Source organism: Scyliorhinus canicula, chromosome 22 (genome assembly GCF_902713615.1).
Source record: "Scyliorhinus canicula chromosome 22, sScyCan1.1, whole genome shotgun sequence".
NCBI classification, from domain to species: Eukaryota; Metazoa; Chordata; class Chondrichthyes; order Carcharhiniformes; family Scyliorhinidae; genus Scyliorhinus; species Scyliorhinus canicula.
Window position 1 is genome coordinate 5453854 of NC_052167.1, and position 7281 is coordinate 5461134.

The window sequence follows — 7281 nt, forward strand, 5'->3', positions numbered from 1 at the left end:
AGGGCCCCACGCAAACTCCCCATTGGCCCCGAGCTGGTCACGTGGTCAGTGGAGCTCGCCCACTGAAACGGACCACACCACCACAAACGGTGTGTTGACCCTGTGTTCAATCAGTGATTTTAACCTGTGTCTTAACCTTTTTCAGCCAATGTGTTATGGCCCAAGCTGAATTTCGCCATTATAGTCACATGGCTCTCTGAAAACTCGCCCCCCTTAATGGGATGCCCAAAGCTGATGACAGGCTCTTGCATGAATGTAACTTCATTTTTCTTTAATCTCACCCTCAATATCTGCATTGTTTTTAGGTTAGTGATGGCACCACATGCAGTGGAAACAATATGAGTGGGATTCTCTGATCCTGAGGCTAAGTGTGGACGCAGTCGGAAACGCGTCACGTTTTACGACGGCATCAACAGGCTCCGAGGAACAGCTATTCCGAGCCCTAGAGGAGGTCAGCACGGCACAGGAGCGATCCACGCCGCTCCAGCTGCCGATACCTGCCTCAAATGGGCGCCGCAAGTCTGCGCATACGGGCTGCGAACGGTGCGAATGCGAGCATGCACGGTTTCTCCCTTCTCCGTGCGGGCCCCGACGCAACATGGCGTAGGGCTACATGGGCCGGTGCGGAGCAAAAGAGGCCCCCAGCCCGAGAGGCCAGCCCGCTGATCGGTAGGCCCCGATCGCGGGCCAGGCCACAGCGGAAGCCCCCCCCCCCCCCCCTCCCAGGGGGTTGGACCCCCCTCCACCAGGCCGCCGCCGAAAGGATTCACACCGAGGTCCCGCCGGGTAAGACCACACGTGGATGGCACCGGCGGGGCTCGGTATGTTTTGCGGCCACTTGGCCCATCCCGGGCGGAGAATCGCCAGGGGCTGGCGGACCGGCTTCGGTGCGGCGTCGCGTGATTTGCGCCCGGCACGGCGATTCTCCGGCCTAGCGTGGGCTGAGTGAATCTGGCTCTATGTCTCTAGAATTGCCTTTAGTGTCTTTGCGATGCCCATTACTATTCTCTTTGACTTTTCACCCATAAAACCATTTGGCACTCTATCCCATCGCAGATCTCCCCTTTTCCTCTTTCTACCCCTCCCCACTTCCATTGGCTCAAAAGCCAACAGATCGCCAACTTTTCTGAGCTGTGTTTGGAAGGTGTTGTCGAAGGATGCTTGGTGGAGTTGCTGCAGAGTATCTTGTAGATGGTACACACGGCTGCCACTGTGTGTTGGTGGTGGAGGTAATGAATGTTTGTGGATGGGGTGCCAATCAAGCAATTATTCCTCACCCACCCTTTCAACACATTTGTTCTTGACTACTTATGTGCAGAATCACAAGGGATTAACCAATTAAACTTGAAAAAAATCAATCATTTGAGCAATGTTTGATTGATGCTCTGCTCTCTGAAATTTCACAGCTCTCTTTTATTCCAATTCTTAAATTCCTGCAAAGAAAATCAAGACTGAAGCACATGGCAAGCTGGAGCCTTTCCTGGAACTGAGTGTAGGCTTTCTGTCAAACTGTGTAAAGCACTGTCTCTTTTGAACTCTGAGCATCAGTGGATTCGGGGAATAGAAATTCATACTAAAAAGAATGTAGTTATGCCAAGCCTGCATTTTTCAAAATCGTTTTCAAAGCTGTCAAATCAGGTACATCTGGGTCTCATCGTGTGATAACCGTCACCAGGACCGTGGGGGATGGCTGATTGATCTATTCCCGGGGCAATGCACCCCTGCCCATGGGAATGGGCGACACAGCTAAGGCAGAGAACACACATCAATTCTGCAGGTCCACTGGAGGGTGACATGTTCTTAGTGATTGTGGATGCACACGGGAAATGGCCAGAATGCGTAACAACGAAGTCCACGATGACTAAGCAACCATCGAGCGACTAAACAAAATATTCACAATATTTGGAACACCGAAGCAGAATGTTTCTGAAAGTGGTACTCGGTTTACTTCAAAGGAATTTGAGGACGACTTGAAAGGGAATGGTATACATCATATCAGGTCAGCTCCGTATCCACCAGCAACTAATGGATTGGCCGAATGTTTTGTGCAACCAATAAAGCGGGTGGCACAGTAGCGCACTGGGTAGCACTGTGGCCTCACAGTGCCAGGGTCCCAGGTTTGATTCCTGGCTAGGGTCACTGTCTGTGTGGAGTCTGCACGTTCCCCCCGTGTCTGCGTGGGTTTCCTCTGGGAGCTCCGGTTTCCTCCCATAAGTCCCAAAAGACAAGCTGTTAGGTGAATTGGAAATTCTGAATTCTCCCTCCGTGTACCCGAACAGGCGCCGGAATGTGGCGACGAGGGGCTTTTCACAGTAACTTCATCGCAGTGTTAATGTAAGCCTATATTGCTGCACTCCCTCAGTACTGACCCTCTGACAGTGCAGCACTCCCTCAGTACTGACCCTCTGACAGTGCAGCTCTCCCTCAGTACTGACCCTCTGACAGTGCAGCACTCCCTCAGTACTGACCTTCTGACAGTGCAGCACTCCCTCAGTACTGACCCTCTGACAGTGCGGCACTCCCTCAGTACTGACCCTCTGACAGTGCAGCACTCCCTCAGTACTGACCCTCTGACAGTGCGGCACTCCCTCAGTACTGACCCTCTGACAGTGCGGCACTCCCTCAGTACTGACCCTCTGACAGTGCAGCACATCCTCAGTACTGACCCTCTGACAGGGCAGCACTCCCTCAGTACTGACCCTCTGACAGTGCGGCACTCCCTCAGTACTGACCCTCTGACAGTGCAGCACATCCTCAGTACTGACCCTCTGACAGGGCAGCACTCCCTCAGTACTGACCCTCAGACAGTACGGCACTCCCTCAGTATTGACCCTCTGACAGTGCAGCACTCCCTCAGTACTGACCCTCTGACAGTGCAGCACTCCCTCAGTACTGACCCTCTGACAGTGCGGCACTCCCTCAGTACTGACCCTCTGACAGTGCGGCACTCCCTCAGTACTGACCCTCTGACAGTGCGGCACTCCCTCAGTACTGACCCTCTGACAGTGCGGCGCTCCCTCAGTACTGACCCTTGACAGTGCGGCACTCACTCAGTACTGACCCTCTGACAGTGCGGCACTCCCTCAGTACTGCTCTCTGACAGTGCGGCACTCCCTCAGTACTGACCCTCTGACAGTGCAGCACTCCCTCAGTACTGACCCTTGACAGTACGGCACTTCCTCAGCACTGACCCTCTGACAGTGCGTCACTCCCTCAGTACTGACCCTCTGACAGTGCGGCACTCCCTCAGTACTGACCCTCTGACAGGGCAGCACTCCCTCAGTACTGACCCTCTGACAGTGCGGCACTCCCTCAGTACTGACCCTCTGACAGTGCAGCACTCCCTAAGTACTGACCCTCTGACAGTGTGGCGCTCCCTCAGTACTGACCCTCTGACAGTGCGGCACTCCCTCAGTATTGACCCTCCCACAGTGCGGCACTCCCTCAGTACTAACTCTCTGACAGTACGGCACTCCTTCAGTACTGACCCTCTGACAGTGCGGCACTCCCTCAGTATTGACCCTCCCACAGTGCAGCACTCCCTCAGTACTGACCCTCTGACAGTGTGGCGCTCCCTCAGTACTGATCCTCTGACAGTGCGGCACTCCCTCAGTATTGACCCTCCCACAGTGCGGCACTCCCTCAGTACTAACTCTCGGACAGTGCGGCACTCCTTCAGTACTGACCCTCTGACAGTGTGGCGCTCCCTCAGTACTGACCCTCTGACAGTGCGGCACTCCCTCAGTATTGACCCTCCCACAGTGCGGCACTCCCTCAGTACTAACTCTCTGACAGCACAGCACTCCCTCAGTACTGACCCTCTGACAGTGCGGCACTCCCTCAGTACTGACCCTCTGACAGTGCAGCATTCCCTCAGTACTGACCCTCTGACAGTGCGGCACTCCCTCAGTACTGACCCTCTGACAGTGCAGCATTCCCTCAGTACTGACCCTCTGACAGTGCAGCACTCCCTCAGTACTGACCCTCTGAGTGCAGCACTCCCTCAGTACTGACCCTCTGACAGTGCGGCACTCCCTCAGTACTGACCCTCTGACAGTGCAGCACTCCCTCAGTACTGACCCTCTGACAGTGTGGCACTCCCTCAGTACTGACCCTCTGACAGTGTGGCGCTCCCTCAGTACTGACCCTCTGACAGTGCAGCACTCCCTCAGTACTGACCCTCTGACAGTGCGGCACTCCCTCAGTACTAACCCTCTGGCAGTGCGGCACTCCCTCAGTACTGACCCTCTGACAGTGGGCACTCCCTCAGTCCTGCACCAGGAGTGTGAGCCTAGATTTTGTGACCAAATGTTTGCGGTTTGAATACACAGCCTGCTTATTCAGTGGGCGACAGAGTGCTACCAACTGAAGCACAGCTGACGCCCAAGGGCTATCAGCTCCCAGTGGGCTGAATGGCCTTTTCTTGCTTCATCAAGTGGGCAAAGCTTTGCTTTCGATAGTCGGCAAGAATGCGGTATTGTTCTAACTCCAGTGCGACCAGCATGGATGGACACAGTGCCAGATTGTCTAATTAAATGGACGGTGATGTAGGTCAGTCGCAAAGCTGGATTGCATCGTGCACAGAGGGACATTGTCTGTTGTACGCAGTGAATGAGTCCAAACTGCACTCCGGGTCCAATGGAGGAATGTACAACTAAATTTGGACCAGTTCCTAAATCTGCAGCATATTTATTTTTGAGTAAACAATCTCTTTGCCTCGTCAATTTGAGATTAAACACAACCGTTACATTCCATTCACAGATCACAATGGGCCCTCTCAATTAATAGCGCCATCTCACTAAAAGGAAACACATTTACACTGTCATATAGTGTGAAAGTTTCAGTTCCAATGTGTGAAAGGGAGAAAATCGAAGTAGCTGCAACATGCAGTACAGCGAGATGCCACGAGCAACCTTTTACAACAAGCCTTCATTCATAGACCTACACCGCCATCCACTCTCACACACCTTGCAGCTGGCCAATCACAGCACCGATTGCGGTTTCACTATTTTAACGCTGGGCACACGAAGAGTCCCACAAATAGAAAGGTCCGCACGCAAAATTAACCATTGGTTTCCCTGAATTTTTTTTAAAAAGCAATGGCAAGGGGGGCGGCACAGTGACGCAGTGGTTAGCACTGCTGCCTCACGGCGCTGAGGACCCGGGTTCGAATCCCGGCCCCGGGTCACTGTCCGCGTGGAGTTTGCACATTCTCCCCGTGTCTGCGTGGGTCTCACCCCCACAACCCAAAAAGATGTGCAGGGTACGTGGATTGGCCACGCTAAATTGCCCCTTAATTGGAGAAGCAAAATAAAAAGCAAAGGCCAGCGGGTTGTTAAAGTGAGCGGCTGCCAAAATTTAAAGTAAAATGTTAAAGCGCAATAGAAATTTTTTTTTGGCAGGACTTTTAAAATGGTTGACTGGAGAATGTGGAAATCAGACTCCTTACACAGATGGATTGTTTTGCCGTCTCGGCCACTTCCCTCACTCATTGCCCTGCCTTGTGTTTGGACCTTGTTTTTAAGAATGCACACGTTGAAAAAAAATTCCAGGCATTCCATTTCAGCTTTTATTTAAACATTCTGTGGTCACAACGAAACAGATGGGCCCCGGGAATACGAATGGAAGATGGGTATCCATGGTTCACCCAGGGAATAGCCACGTTGCGTGGAGCACCAAGGTCACTCCCCCAGCCGACTGTGCTGAGTTAACCGTCTTAGCTGAGGCTCGCTGGAGGGTGTTCGTGCGTCAATAAGGGGAAAACCAATCAGGTTCCTGCAGCCAGCTGCTACCCAGCAATCAGATTCACGTGTTGGTCAAAGAGCCAGTGGTGACGGGAGGAAAAACTTTCGCAAATGTTTGAGATCTGCCTCAAGTGCGGTGGAGGCAGATTCAATCCTGGATTTTCAGAGGGATTCGGGTATTACCCGAAGAAAAGTAATTTTCAGGGCTTTGAGGAAAAGGCCGGGAGTGGGACTGGATGCGTTGCTCTTGCGAAGAGCATGTACAGACACCCTGGGCTCAATGGCCTCTTATTGTGCTGCATCCATTCTGTGATCCATTCTTTTTTTAAAAAATAATTTTTATTCAAATTTTCACAAAATATCAATAACAGAAAATACTAAGAATAGAAAGAACAAACCCCCCCTCCCATGTATACAAAAAAGAAGAAATAAGTTAATGCCCGTCATTAGCAAAGAACAAATATACACGTCCCTTCAGCCCAAAACAAAGAGACGCCCCACCCCTCCTCTCTCTCTCTCTCTATCTCTCTCTCTCCCCCCCCCCCCCCCTTCCCCGGGTTGCTGCTGCTGTTGGCCTTTTGCTACCGTTCTGCCAGGAAATCTAGGAATTGTTGCATCCCCCTGAAGAACCAATGCACTGATCCCCTTCGGGCAAATTTCACCCTCTCCAAATTAATAAACCCCGCCATATCGTTGACCCAGGCCTCCACGCTTGGGGGCCTCGCATCCTTCCACTGAAGAAGAATCCTCCGCCGGGCTACTAGGGACGCAAAGGCCAGAATGCCGGCCTCTTTCGCCTCCTGCACTCCCGGCTCCACTGCAACCCCAGAAATTGCGAGTCCCCAGCCCGGTTTGACCCTGGATCCTACCACCCTCGATACCGTCCTTGTTACGCCCTTCCAAAATTCCCCCAGCGCTGGGCATGCCCAGAACATATGGGCATGGTTTGCTCTGCTCTCTGAGCACCTAATACACCTGTCCTCGCTCCCAAAAAACCGGCTCATCCTTGTCCCGGTCATGTGAGCCCTATGCAGCACCTTAAACTGTATGAGGCTAAGCCTCACACAAGAAGAGGAGGAGTTCACCCTTCAGAGGGCGTCCGCCCACGTCCCCTCCTCAATCTCCTCACCCAGCTCCTCCTCCCATTTACCCTTCAGCTCCTCCACTGAGGCCTCGTCTACCTCCTGCATCACTTGGTGCGTTGCCGAGATCCTCCCCTCTCCAACCCACACCCCCAAGAGCACCCTGTCCTGAACCCCACGCGGCGGCAGCAGAGGGAACCCCGCCACCTGCAGCCTGACAAACGCCCTTACTTGCATGTGCCTAAAGGTGTTCCCTGGGGGGAGCCCGAACTTCCCTTCCAACTCACCCAGGCTCTCAAACTTCCCGTCTACAAACAGGTCCCTCAACCTCCTAACACCTGCCCTGTGCCAACTCAGGAACCCGCCATCAATTCTCCCCGGGACAAACCAGTGGTTCCCCCTTATCGGGGACCCCATCGAGGCCCCCACCCCCCTCAGCCGTCTCCATTGACCCC